The sequence below is a fragment of the Trachemys scripta genome, chromosome 5 (genome assembly GCF_013100865.1).
Source record: "Trachemys scripta elegans isolate TJP31775 chromosome 5, CAS_Tse_1.0, whole genome shotgun sequence".
Lineage (NCBI taxonomy): Eukaryota > Metazoa > Chordata > Testudines > Emydidae > Trachemys > Trachemys scripta.
In genome coordinates this window covers 10186242-10199568 of record NC_048302.1, presented here as the reverse complement: position 1 = coordinate 10199568, position 13327 = coordinate 10186242, and the positions used below count along the sequence as shown (strand labels likewise).

Sequence of the window (13327 nt, the reverse complement as noted above, 5' to 3'; positions counted from 1 at the left end):
AGACATGCCCATCTCCTGTCCAGTCAGTGTTAGACCATGAGATAGTCAGAGGTTCCAACCTGCTGATCTCATGAGAAGTGACGGGAAGTAGGCCAGGCCTCAGCAGACAATCCCTCAGGCCTGGTTGTGAAACATACATGTACAGTACCTCCAATTACAAAGCGTACCAAGGCCCACAGCTGCGGTGGGTATTTTACTAATTATGTCCCTGCCAATGCAAGGAGGCGTCTGGCTCCCCCACCCCCACACCATTACTCCTGTCTTGAAAATGATGCATTGGGAATGACATTGCAGCCTAGAGAACGCTGATTAAACAGGTGATATCACAGGGTAGTGCCCCAGAGTGGTCACAGCTACCGCTCAGCTGTCTTTGCAAAATGGGCTACATAATACAACACAGGTTGATAGCAGGCACAGCCACATCATTCAGTGCCGTGGCGCCAAGAGCTTGGATGCAGGGCCGGCTCTAGGCACCAGCAAAGCAAGCAGGTGCTTGGGGCGGCAAATTTGCAGGGGCACAAGAATCCAGCCTGGGAGCTGAGAACCAACAGGGGGCCCTGGGAGCTGTAGTTCCTTGGTTAGCTCCCTGCCTATAGAGCCAGCCCTGGAGCAGGGAAAGAACTACATTTCCCAGCATTCCCTTGGACACTAGCAACAGGAAAGGGAAGGAGTGTGGAACTGAAACCTCATGCTGCAGCTTGCTGTAACTGGTAGGGACAGAGCCAGCTCTAGGTTTTTTACTGCCCCCCCACCCCAGCCCTGGGCTCCCCCCGCACCCCTGTATTGCCCCAGCCCTGGACTCTCCCCCGCCCACACCCCCTGCTGCCCCAGCTCTGGCCCCCACCTGCACCCTCCTGCTGCCTCAGCCCTGGGCTCTCCCCCCACCCGCATCTCCTGCTGCCCCAGCCCTGGGCTCTTCTCCCCGCCCCCCACCTGCACCTCCTGCTGCCCTAGCCCTGGTCTCTCCCCCAAAGAAGGAATTGGGGGGACTAAATGGACAGTGCACCTCTCTATCTGAAGCCTAGCAAGGGAGGTATGTGGATCCCACTAGAATTTAAAATGAAAAGTAAGGGAGGGGAGGCTCTGGGCCTGGGCAGCTTTAGATACAGTACCAGGCACTTAGGAGGATTTCCACTTCTGAGCCATGGAAGCAGAAATGGACTTTTCCTTTCCAGATATAGCTAATATTCAGAAAGGGAATCTAGCACCTGCCTTCCAGATTTGAACACCCTCAAAATTCAGGAGTGCTCAAGCTCAATTTGGGCAGCTGTTACTTCATTTCCCCCAAATCAAATCTACTGATCCACTGTAACTTGCTGTAGAAAAAGTAGGATAAATTGAGCAAGAAATACTTCCCAGTGGTTATTAGGACTGGAATTGCTATTTTCAACAGCCATTGCTTTATTATTATTATTATTATTATTATTATAAGTTTTAGTTTTATTTGTTTAAAAGGAAGACAGTGATATTGCATTGGCAAATTCCCCATAGAAACAAAGAATGGAACAAAAGAATAATAAAGGCACCTCAACTTTTCCTCATTTATGTAGGACAGTCTTATAATATGCATCCAGATATCCTCCAGTCACACAAGCTGAAAATTGTTCCACTTTACTGCAGTTCTGTAACCATGTGGGAACCAATCCTGTCTGTGTTCTGTGCACATCCAAAATTCCTGCTGAATGACCCGCCTGGGAGCGAGTTACCAGTGACCCAGGGCTGGGGCGGCAGGAGGGTGCAGTGGGGGGGGGCAGCCAAAATTTTTTTTGCTTGTGGCAGCAAAAAACCTAGAGCCGGCCCTGCTTGGATGGTCTGTCATGGAGGTGCAATCTCGCCCACAGCGATGCTGCCGCTAGTAATGGAGATTTTGGCCCTCATATCTCACATACACAGACAATTGCCACAGAAGAGTCCAGCTATGTATGTTAGCAAACCTGATGATAACAGCAAGAGCCATGAAGTGCAGGCTGCCCTGAAGATTTTGACCTTTTATGCCACTTGGTCATTGGAGCATTCTTTGCTCCATGGGCGTTCCCCGAGTACACCCACCCTTTTCTCCATGTTACAGTCCTGTCCCTGATGTGGTGCAGAAAGTCCTGGTTCCAGCTGCCAGGTGTTTCTGTCTTATGGATGCTCTCCTAGGCATTCCCGAGTACTCAACTACTTCTCACAGAGGGGCCTCCCCGACTGAATTCAGCGAGCCCTACATTTCCTCTCTCCCCCTAGGTGTTGAAGGACGCGGTGCTCATGTTCAGAGGGTAATGGAGGCAGTGCAAAAGGGGTGTGTCACGTCAGAATGAGACAGTCTCCATTAAAGATCTCCTGATGCTTTTCACTAGAGTAAGGGGTGTATCCCCAGTGTCCTGGCCAAATTGCAACCTGGGTAATTATAGTATGCCCGCCTGCTGGTCTTCCCCCTGAAAGCTTTAATTGGTGAAGACATTCTTCACATGCAGTCCCATACTTTAGGGGTGTCGTGTTGTTGATGCAGTTACGACAGGTGACGTGATCCCTGTGCAATAACTGGAGGTCCGCTGGTTACGTTTGCAAAGTATTTGGAGATCCTTCAGGATACGAGGAGCACGTACAAGATACTTACCGTGAGTAGCCTAACTTGAAGATTAAGCAGCCTGATTCTTCTTGACGCTAATTCTCCTCCCACTACGCCACTCTGGCAGCAGAAATGTAATGCCCTCCACCACCCTCTTCAGAGGTCCTTAGTCTGCCACAGAGGTGCAAAGGGGCCTCACTGCAAAGGAGAACCAAGCCTATCTTGTCTAGCCTGCAGGAGACTACCAACAAGGTGTGTAGCATCACTTCGGGTACTAGCCAAGAATATGGCACTTGGTTCTAAATGGCCGCAGGTTTCAGCACTACTAGGACACCATCTCTCAGTCCCTCAGCTTTAAAATGCAAATTTTAACCGTGGGTGCCAAAGACACCAGGGTGATTTGCACGCTGTGGCGACCTGTGCTCTATAGATACCATAGCTAGCTAGATGTTTCACTTATTGATGGCTATTTAAGGTTAATTGCCACCAAAATGAAAGTATTGCATGAAAGGCCGATAGTGGATAAATTATAGCTCTTTCCCCCAAGCATCCCAAAAGGAATCGAAACCTGCTAGAGATACACTCAGGGAAGACTAGCTTCTTAGCTCTATACAGGTCCTTTGTGACCATCATCATCAATGAGGCATATAGGTTAAAACCCCCATGGATGTGCTTCTCTCCAGCTCCCACCCAACTGAGGGACAGACTTAGCCTCACAAAGGGACCACAGAGCAAATCTTTAAAACCCAGCCTCCTTTTTTGCACTGGCTATAAATACTTACAGTTTCACACCTGTAATTATGCGCTGGAGCAACCGATGTTTAACTAGCTGTCACGCTGGCCCAATCACAGAGATGTTTAAATTACACCAATTGCACACACAATAATCTTCCAGCTGCAAAAGTTGAGGCCCAACAAGCGAGCCTGGGTTGAGGTTCCATTTGAAATCAGGCCTTTCTTAATGTGCATTTCTATTTGTGGCCAGTGGGGCTTTTTAATAAGATGCAAAATGCAAGAAATAAAAAAAATTGCAAAAGAATATTTCCTCGTATCTAGGCGGAGTGCTATGCAGCCACTTCCAGTCTTTGTTTTTTCTGTGCCACCAGGACAATGCATAGAGTTTCTGTAACAGGTTCTCACCAATCCACTATTTCAGGATCTAGGTGTATCTACGTACTAGCAAAAATTTATATAAGTTAATTCCCACACTCCCAAGTAGTGAATCATTAAGGGAACAAAGAAAGGAGCCTCCTTTTAAGCATCATTGCCACCTGCATTATGAACATACGCCCAAGAATACCTGCTGCCTATTTAACCCTTTATGAAAGCAAATAAATATATACTGCAGTCAGCTCTGGGATTGCCTTAACCTTCTGACACATATGCCAAGAGGAAATACATTCCTGCATCTAAAAATGCTAATACAAGGGTGAAAAAGATCCCACGTTGTACTGGCTGAGGAATGCAGCTAAGTCTTGATCCTCAGAAACGCTAGCGCTATCAGCTCCCACTAGCTTTGATGAGAGTCTAAGGATGGGTCGCAGCTCACAGGTTATGCTTAGCATGTTGCCAGATCAAGCCCTGAATGAGCTCTTCATGCTGACCAAGCTTACAATTCTTATTTAGCTATTCACCGTGCTAGTCACTGATCCCTAGTTCAAATGAAGTTTTTGACATTGTCAGAGCCAGGCAAGAGGCAGGCTACAGCTACAACTGGCCAGTTCTTCCATGGCTTCTGATCACCAGCGCTGGCAGGTTAGGGCGTCATCTTGAGTTAAGAATCTGCAAGGCAAATGAAAATAGGGGTAGGGTCATAACCTTTGTGGCTACATTTGGCCCAGAACGCAGGCTCGGTTGGTTTCTGTGTAAAATGTTGCAAACAAGCGTGCCACAAATAAATGAAACGAGATAAGCTCTATGTGCCGTATTAGCACATGAAAGAAAAAGCAACAGACGCGGCAAAGGATTGCCACATCTTGTTCACATTTCAAAATATGTTGGTAGCAAGAGGTAGGTGCTTCTGGGTGATTGCTGCTGGTCACTCCTCCAGCCTGAGGAATCCTTCAGTTTCATGGCACTGAGGACAACTCAGGTGTGAGGTGGGAAAGGAGCAGATGAGCGATCAGTGCACTGCTAAGAATTGTCAGTATTCCCATTATACTCTTGTTGGTAACGATAGGCCTGAATCTGAGTGGAACGTTACATAGGGATGCTGGGGCCAGATCTCAGCTGCTGTAAATTAGCATAAATCCAGAGAAATTAATGAAGCTATTTATAGCAGCCGAGGGTGTTCCTCCAATCTAAATGTCACGGCTGGGTTAAACCAGGACCCCAGATTCGAACGTGCTTGGAGTTTGGGAACGTTCACATCAAGAGCTGACTCTGCGCTTTGAGACTCAAGCATCTCTAGTCTTAGGGCTTTATAACCGTCTCTAAAACTTTGTTCCATTCTAAAACTTGTCGTCTGGCCAAGATGCGGTTCTAGCCCAGGAACAAACATCCGTGAACCTGTCTTTGTAAAAACTAGGGAGAGCTCCTTAGCTAGTCCAAATCGGTGTGTCACTCCCTTCACTTCAATGGTATTTGCAGCACATGTATTGACTCTTTCTAAGGCCTGGGCTACACTAGCGGGGGGGTTCGAACTAAGATACACAACTTCAGCTACACTATTCGCGTAGCTGAATTCGAAGTATCTTAGTTCGACTTACTTGGCCATCCTCACGGCGGCAAGTCGACCGCCGCGGCTCCCCCGTCGACTCCGCTTACTCCTCCTGCCGAGGTGGAGTACGGGCGTCAATTCAGGGATCGATTTATCGCATCTAGATGAGACGCGATAAATCGATCCCCGATACATCGAACACTACCTGCCGATCCGACGGGTAGTAGAGACGTACCCTAAGAAATGAGGATGAGAATCGTATCTCCCCACCCCCTGGTACCTTGTGTAATCCTGATCTCTAGTGCAAAGTAAGCCCGATTCACTGGTGTTGCTGGCTACTTTGTGCCTCGCTAGCAATGCAAAGTACCTGTAGAACCATCCAGTTAAACTGAGTTTATAGCTACATTGCTCTTACTCTTGGCTCAGGGTGGTTTTTGACTAGTTTCTTCATGTCTTTGAAATTCTCCTTTCTAAAGTTTAGTGTCACTGTCCTAGTTTCTGGTAGATGGTTCTTCCTCCAAGAAGGTTAAATATAATTATATTGTCACTTTTCTTTAATGGCTCAGCTATAATCTCACCCAACACAAACTCATAAAGTGTTAAGGTTCGGCTTAGCACGTCCTGCACATCTCTGCTGTGGATTATGCATTTCAGCGGGGGGGTTACGTGAGAGAGTTTGTTTGATTGATTGGGCGAAGCCTCAGGACTCATCCACGGGAATTGTTTGAGTGGGAAGGTCATCGGAATCTTGGTCTCTTAAAAAATATTGACGTCGATGAGCCAAATGACATTTGACAAAAGCAAAGGACTGGAAATTGTGGGTTTAGTTCTGGAATCAGACCCAACTGAAGTAGAAATAGGGCAGAAGCTTAAAGCGATTAAGCCAAGTGGGATCAAGAATTGTGGTGGTTAAAGTGTCTGGCAGCCAGGACCGAAATGCTATGCCACGGAGCTCAGCAAAAGCTAGTGATTAGAAATAAGACTCAGGAATAAGAAAATCCTAACAATAATTTGTATGTATAGAGCACATTCTGCCGAGTAGCCCTAAGTGCATTGCAACCATTCATTAACCCAATGGGCAGTAAGTCACTCTAATTACCTTTCTACAGATGGGTAAACGGAGGCATCAAATTTGCCTCTTCCGTGTCATCAGTGACCTTGCTTAGTCAGAAAGGGAGACGCTTCCTCCCTTTGCCTTCAGAGTGGCTGCAAATGAAAAAGGATTTGAAGTCCCCTCTTCTATTTCCCCCAAACTGTGAGTTAAACATCAAGGGGAAACTGAGAGGTTTGGGTAAAATTGTCAAAAATGTCTACAGCCTAGGACGCAGAAGCCTAGAACACATACGGGCCCTAACCACTCGGCTATTAAGTATCCTGTCTCAAACACATGTATCCCCAGCCTGTCTTTCATGTGAGGCCCAATCTTCTAGGTGCTCTCTGAGAACACCAGCATGGTCAGGCCTAGCAGGGGGCTAGGTTGGGGAATGCTTAGTCTGGGAATGTTGCGCGGGCTAAGGCTCCAAGCTAAGGGTGACGTCAGAACTTAGTCAGCTTTGCGCCTGCCTCCTGGTGGAACGAAGGGGGCTTTAGGCCGCAGCTGAACAGTGGTTTTGGTAATGTCAGCAGCATCTAAATGTTGGAGTTAGGTGCCCAAGTATCTTTGTGGCTCTGGCCCCAAGGGACTAGGAAGCCTAAACCACATAGGTGCTTTAGAAATGTTGCCCATTAAGACTTGTCTTTGGATAACTAGGCCCTTGAATTCTGGCTGTGCGTACCTATTAGCTGATTTTGAAACGTCCTTATCTGTGTCATTTGGAGGCTTGCTTCACCACTGCCTGGATCCACTTTTATGCAGCTGTCACTGCGCTGAGATCACAGGAGCCGTGCAGTGGTGAATCAGGCTACTGCTTGCCTTTCCAGTGCATGAAAATCAGTCCCATGGGCTAATCAATTTTTTAGAAATGAAAGCTGCTTGTTTGTTTAATGGGGGAGGAGGGGAACTAAGGCCTGGTCTACACTAGGCGTTTATGTCGAAGTTAGCGCCGTTACATCGAATTAACCCTGCACCCGTCCACACCGCGAAGGTATTTAGTTCGACATAGAGGTCTCTTTAATTCGACTTCTGTACTCCTCCCCGACGAGGGGAGTAGCGCTAAATTCGACATGGCCATGTCGAATTAGGCTAGGTGTGGATGGAAATCGATGCTAATAGCTCCAGGAGCTATCCCACAGTGCACCACTCTGTTGACGCTCTGGACAGCAGTAAGAGCTTGGATGTTCTGAACTGCCACACAGGAAAAGCCCCGGGAAAATTTGAATTTGAATTCCTTTTCCTGTCTGGCCAGTTTGAATCTCATTTCCTGTCTGGACATCGTGGCGAGCTCAGCAGCACTGGCAACGATGCAGAGCTCTCCAGCACTGATGGCAGTGCAATCTCAGAATAGAAAGAGGGCCCCAGCATGGACTGATCGGGAAGTCTTGGATCTCATCGCTGTGTGGGGCGATGAGTCCGTGCTTTCCGAGCTGCGATCCAAAAGACGGAATGCAAAGATCTATGAGAAGATCTCTAAAGACATGGCAGAGAGAGGATACAGCCGGGATGTAACGCAGTGCCGCGTGAAAATCAAGGAGCTGAGGCAAGGCTACCAGAAGACCAAAGAGGCAAACGGACGCTCCGGATCCCATCCCCAGACATCCCGTTTCTACGAGGCACTGCATTCCATCCTCGGTGCGGCCGCCACCACTACCCCACCACTGACTGTGGACTCTGAGGATGGGATAGTGTCCACGGCCGGATCCTCGGACATGTTAGCGGACGGGGAAGATGAGGAAGGAGATGAGGAGGACGAGGCAGTCGACAGCGCTCACAACGCTGATTTCCCCGACAGCCAGGATCTCTTCATCACCCTTACAGAGATCCCCTACCAACCCTCCCCAGCCGTTACCCCGGACACAGAATCTGGTGAAGGATCATCCAGTAAGTGTTGTAAACATCTAAACATTTATTTGTAACAGAACATGATTATTAACAATGTAAAAAATGGGTTTCTCATGATTAGTTTGATTAACTTAACGGTTCAGTCATGGGCAGTGCAACTATTTCAAAAAAATCTAGCAATGTCCGGTTTTGCATGATTGTCCTGCCCAAGCCGCTCTACTGTTTAGTCCCTGCTACTGCAGCTACAGTAAGATGCGGTCTATATGTCCGGGGATGGAGCAGAAATCCTCCTGGGACATCTCAAGGAAGCTCTCCTGCAGGTAATTTGAAATCCGCTGCATTAGGTTCTTGGGGAGAGCGGCCTTATTGGGTCCTCCGTAGTAGGACACGTTGCCGCGCCACGAGACTAGCAAGTACTCCGGAATCATTGCTTGGCACAGCATGGCGGCATACGGCCCTGGTCTTTGAAGGCTTTCCCGGAGCATTCTCTGTCTGTCGCTCTCAGAGATCCTCATGAGGGTGATGTCGCTCATGATGACCTGCTTTGAATGAGGTAGGGGAATGTTAGTGTTGGGACTGCTTTACCGTTCCTTTACAGAACTGTAACCGCTGGTTTGCAGCCACGCGGTGGAGGCGGGAGAGGGTCAGCCGAAAGGGATCGTTCCCGGGGACAGCCGCGAGGGTGTGGGACAGGAGCAGACTTCCTGCTTGCCGGATTGCTGGCAGCAGGGACCGACATTGATTTCAATGTGAAATGAGGCCATTGCTAATATTAAAGTTTTAAGCTGCCACGAATCTACGGCTTACCATGTCTGCGTGCAAGAGCAATTCCGTTGTCCTGACAGGGTTCTCAAAAGTGCTCTGCAAAACCCCAGACACTGAATGCGAAGGCCGAGAATTCGACCTTGTGCTGAGTGCGCATGTGATAGGTGCTGTGCATGGTCCTGTTCACAGAGAAAGACTATGTTCTTTGTTCACAACTACATTTATCTTTCTGAGGAATTCACTCCCTTTTTCCCATTCCCACAGCCCCATCTGCGACTGTCTCACAACCTAGCCTGTCATCACACTCCCAGAGGCTAGGGAGGATTAGGCATAAGAAGAAGAGGACACGGGAGGACATGTTCTCAGAGCTTATAGCCTGCTCCCGAGCCCAGGCAGCACAGCAGACCCAGTGGCGGGAGAACTTGTCCCAAATGCACCAAGCCAACATGGATCGGGAGGAGAGGTGGCGTCAGGAAGACCAGCAGGCGACTCAAACCCTGCTTGGACTACTGAGGGAGCAAACGGACACGCTCCGGCGCCTTGTGGATGTTCTGCAGGAACGGAGGCAGGAGGACAGAGCCCCGCTGCAGTCCATCTCTAACCGCCCTCCCCCGCCACCAAGTCCCATACTCCCTTCACCCAAAGTGCACAGAAGGAGAGGCGGCAGAGTCCCTGCTAACTCTCACTCCACCCCTGCAGAGAGCTCGAGCAGCAGAAGGCTCTCATTCCCCAAAGTTTGACAAGTTCTTTCCTTCCCGCCTGACACAAGCCCCCGTCCAAGTTTCACTTCCCAGTCCCATGTGTAGTTGATAATAAAAAATATGTTTCTGTTAACTACTGTTTCCATCATGTTCTTTTGGAGGAGGGGGGGAAAGGGGGTTGGTAATTGGACAGGACAGTCAACTTTGGCAGGGTACATAGTCGGGGGCAGGCACAGCAGCAGGGCACATACATAGTGCAGTGATGCAGTGACTACTTACCCTGGTTAGTCTGGGAGGTTCTTTTCATGTTATGTGGTGGGGGGTGGGTTGCTCTGTGACTTTGTGGCAGGGGAGGGCAGTTAGAGATCTTAAGCGGCGGTCCTTAGGCAGGATCACAGAGCCACACAGCAGGGGATCTGTAACCGTCCCCCCCCTGCCACAAAGTCACATAGACCCCCCATACACACAGTCCCTATCAGGAGGGGTGACAGGCTCCGTTGAAAGAACCATCCCACCGCAGCGGAGCCTGTCAGTCCTTGAGTTTAGAAGCTGCATTCGCGCGACTACACTACAGCCGCTCCGCACCACAGTCTGCGTCCCAGTTTTTAAAAATTCCCGCGAAAACAGTATTAAAGAAAACGGTGTGCTTTAACAAAGTAGAACTATTTTTATTTTGAAACGTGTGTTGGAAGTGGGGTGAAGGCTTCTCTGTACACAAAATTAGAAAGTCACAGGTTACCCTGCTCACTCAGGAACTTTGCTTTCAAAGCCTCCCGGATGCACAGCGCTTCCCGCTGGTCTCTTCTAATCGCCCGGCTGTCTGGCTGTGAGTAATCAGCAGCCAGGCTAATTTCCTCAACCTCCCACCCCGCCATAAAGGTCTCCCCCTTGCTCTCACAGAGATTGTGGAGCACACAGCAAGCTGCTATAACAATGGGGATATTGGTTTCGCTGAGATCACAGCGAGTCAGCAAGCTTCTCCATCTCCCCTTGAGACGGCCAAAAGCACACTCCACCACCATTCTGCACTTGCTCAGCCGGTAGTTGAAGAGTTCTTTTTCAGTGTCCAGGGCACCTGTATAGGGCTTCATGAGCCAGGGCATTAGCGGGTAGGCTGGGTCCCCGAGGATGACTATAGGCATCTCCACATCCCCAACAGTTATTTTGTGGTCCGGGAAGTAAATACCTTGCTGCAGCCGTCTAAACAGACCAGAGTTCCTGAAAACACGAGCGTCATGAACCTTGCCCGGCCATCCGACATTGATGTTGGTAAAACGTCCCCTGTGGTCCACCAGTGCTTGCAGCACCATTGAAAAGTAGCCCTTTCTGTTAATGTACTGGCTGGCCTGGTGGTCCGGTGCCAGGATAGGGATGTGAGTTCCATCTATGGCCCCACCGCAGTTTGGGAATCCCATCGCTGCGAAGCCATCTATGATCGCCTCCAAGTTTCCCAGGGTCACTACCTTTGGCAGCAGTACATCAACGATTGCCTTGGCTACTTGCATCACAACAACCCCCACGGTAGATTTGCCCACCCCAAACTGGCTCGCGACTGACCGGTAGCAGTCAGGCGTTGCAAGCTTCCAGAGGGCTATGGCCACTCGCTTCTGGACAGTCAGGGCTGGTCGCATCCGGGTGTCATTGCGCTTCAGGGCAGGGGACAGCAACTCACAAAGTTCAAGGAAAGTTCCCTTCCGCATGCGGAAGTTTCGCAGCCACTGTGATTCATCCCAGACCTGCAGCACTATGCGGTCCCACCACTCAGTGCTTGTTTCCCGTGCCCAGAATCGCCGTTCCACGGCATCAACATGACCCATTGCCACCGTGATGTCCTCGGCGCTGGGTCCCCTGCTTTCTGAGAGGTCTGTGCTACTCTCAGACTTCAGGCCATCACCGCGTTGACGTAGCCTCCTCGCCTGACTTTTCTGCATCTGCCTCAGGGCAACCTGTATGATAAGCTGCGAGGCGTTGAGAGCGGCCACAACTGCAGCGATGGTTGCAGCGGGCTCCATGCTCACAGTGCTGTGGCGTCCGCGCTGTCAATGACTTGAAAAGTGCGCGAAATGATTTCCCGCCGGCGCTTTCAGGGAGGGAGGGAGGGCGGGAGTGATGGACGGATGACGACAGTTACCCAAAAGCACCCTGGCCCATTTTTTTTTTACCCAGAAGGCATTTGCGGCTCCACCCAGAATTCCAATGGGCGGCGGGGACTCCGGGAACTGTGGGATAGCTGCCCTCAGTGCACCGCTTCCAATGTCGACGCTTTCCCCGTTAGTGTGGACTCACAAAGTCGAATTACTGTCCTTAGTGTGGACACACACGTTCGACTTTGCAATATCGATTCCAAATATTCGATTTAAGTAAAATCGAACTACTCTCGTAGTGTAGACAAGGCCTAAGCAACTTCTTATAAGTGGAGGGAAATAACGTATGTGGCTGGTAGATCTACACAACCTACTGATACACTGCATGGCAATCAAATCACTGAATCAGTCATTGCGTTTGGCTGATTACATGCAGGCCTGGCATTTGGCTCCCCTATGCAGCCAGAGTAGGCCGTTGCCTAGGATATGCAAATACCAGGGGTAGCAAAATATTTGGCGGTTGTTTATTGCGTGTGTGGCTGCGATCTACGAGGGGCATAGATATGCCAGTTTGCCTAGGGCAGTGAAGAGGTTTCTTTCTGTGTGACCGGATATTTGCTTTGTGAGCGCTTTTCTAGACGGTGTTTGCTCTGGGTGAACGCGGGGCGTGTGTAGCTCTGCCTTTATTGATCCAAAAGCCACAGCAGAGGCTGTATAGTTCTGATCATTATGCAATACTGTACACAGAGAAAGGAATTTCAATCCCATGCTGTGCCAAATTGAGATGCCTTCAGTGTCCTTTGTCCTTAATACAATGGGGATCACATATTTTTTATTATTCTAATGTATACTGCCAGTCTGAGAGAGATCCCGCATACATAGTGTAGTGTTTAGGAATAGAGTAGTATCCCTTTACGTAGGCCTTGGCTACACTGGCGCTGTACAGCACTGCAACTTGCTGCGCTCAGGGGGGTGAAAACGCCCTCTCCCCCCCCCCCCCCGCCCCCGAGCGCAGCACTGTAAAGGTGGAGCTCTCGCAGTGGCGCGACTACACTTGTGCTTCACAGCGCTGCCGCGGCACTCCCTCTGGTCTGTGTTTTAGAGGAAACCAGTCAGAGTTGCATTCTCTGAATAGCTAGGCCTTGTATGTTTGTGGATGGTTGATTAGGGTTACCATATTTTGTGCCTCCAAATGGAGGACACTCCCCGGGGCCCCGGCCCCGCCCCCAGCCCCGCCCCCGCCCCAACTCCGCCCCCTCCCAAAGTCTCCGCCCCCTCCCCTGCTTCCCGCGAACATTTAATTCGCGGGAAGCCTGAAGCAGGTAAGGGGAGGGAGGAGGCCCGGCCCAGGCTGGCCCCCCGGCGGCTCCAGCCTGGGTCGCCTCGGGCCCTGGGGTGCCGGCCCCGACCGACCACCCCCCGCGGGCCCGGCTCCCGGCCCGGCTCACTCCCCGACCCCGGCTCACTCCCCGACCCCGGCGCACCCCCCGACCCCGGCTCCCGACCCCGGCGCACCCCCGACCCCGGCTCCCGACCCCGGCCCGGCTCCCGACCCCGGCTCACTCCCCGACCCCGGCTCCCGGCCCGGCGCACCCCCCCGCTCACTCCCCAACCCCGGCTCCCGACCCC

The 13327-nt window shown here is 50.5% G+C and overlaps 1 long non-coding RNA gene across 3 annotated transcripts in view; it reads left to right on the top strand.

Annotated features, from left to right (window-relative positions):
* Positions 1-655: 655 nt before the first annotated feature.
* LOC117878573 overlaps positions 656-13327 on the top strand; it is a 35504-nt gene continuing 22832 nt past the window's right edge. For 2 of the 3 annotated variants that reach the window (XR_004646010.1, XR_004646009.1), the window contains exons 1-2: positions 663-710; positions 2492-2600. This is a non-coding gene — a long non-coding RNA (uncharacterized LOC117878573). Of the gene's footprint in view, positions 711-2491; positions 2601-13327 lie in introns of all 3 variants that reach the window. The other variant, XR_004646011.1, reaches the window with a different exon arrangement.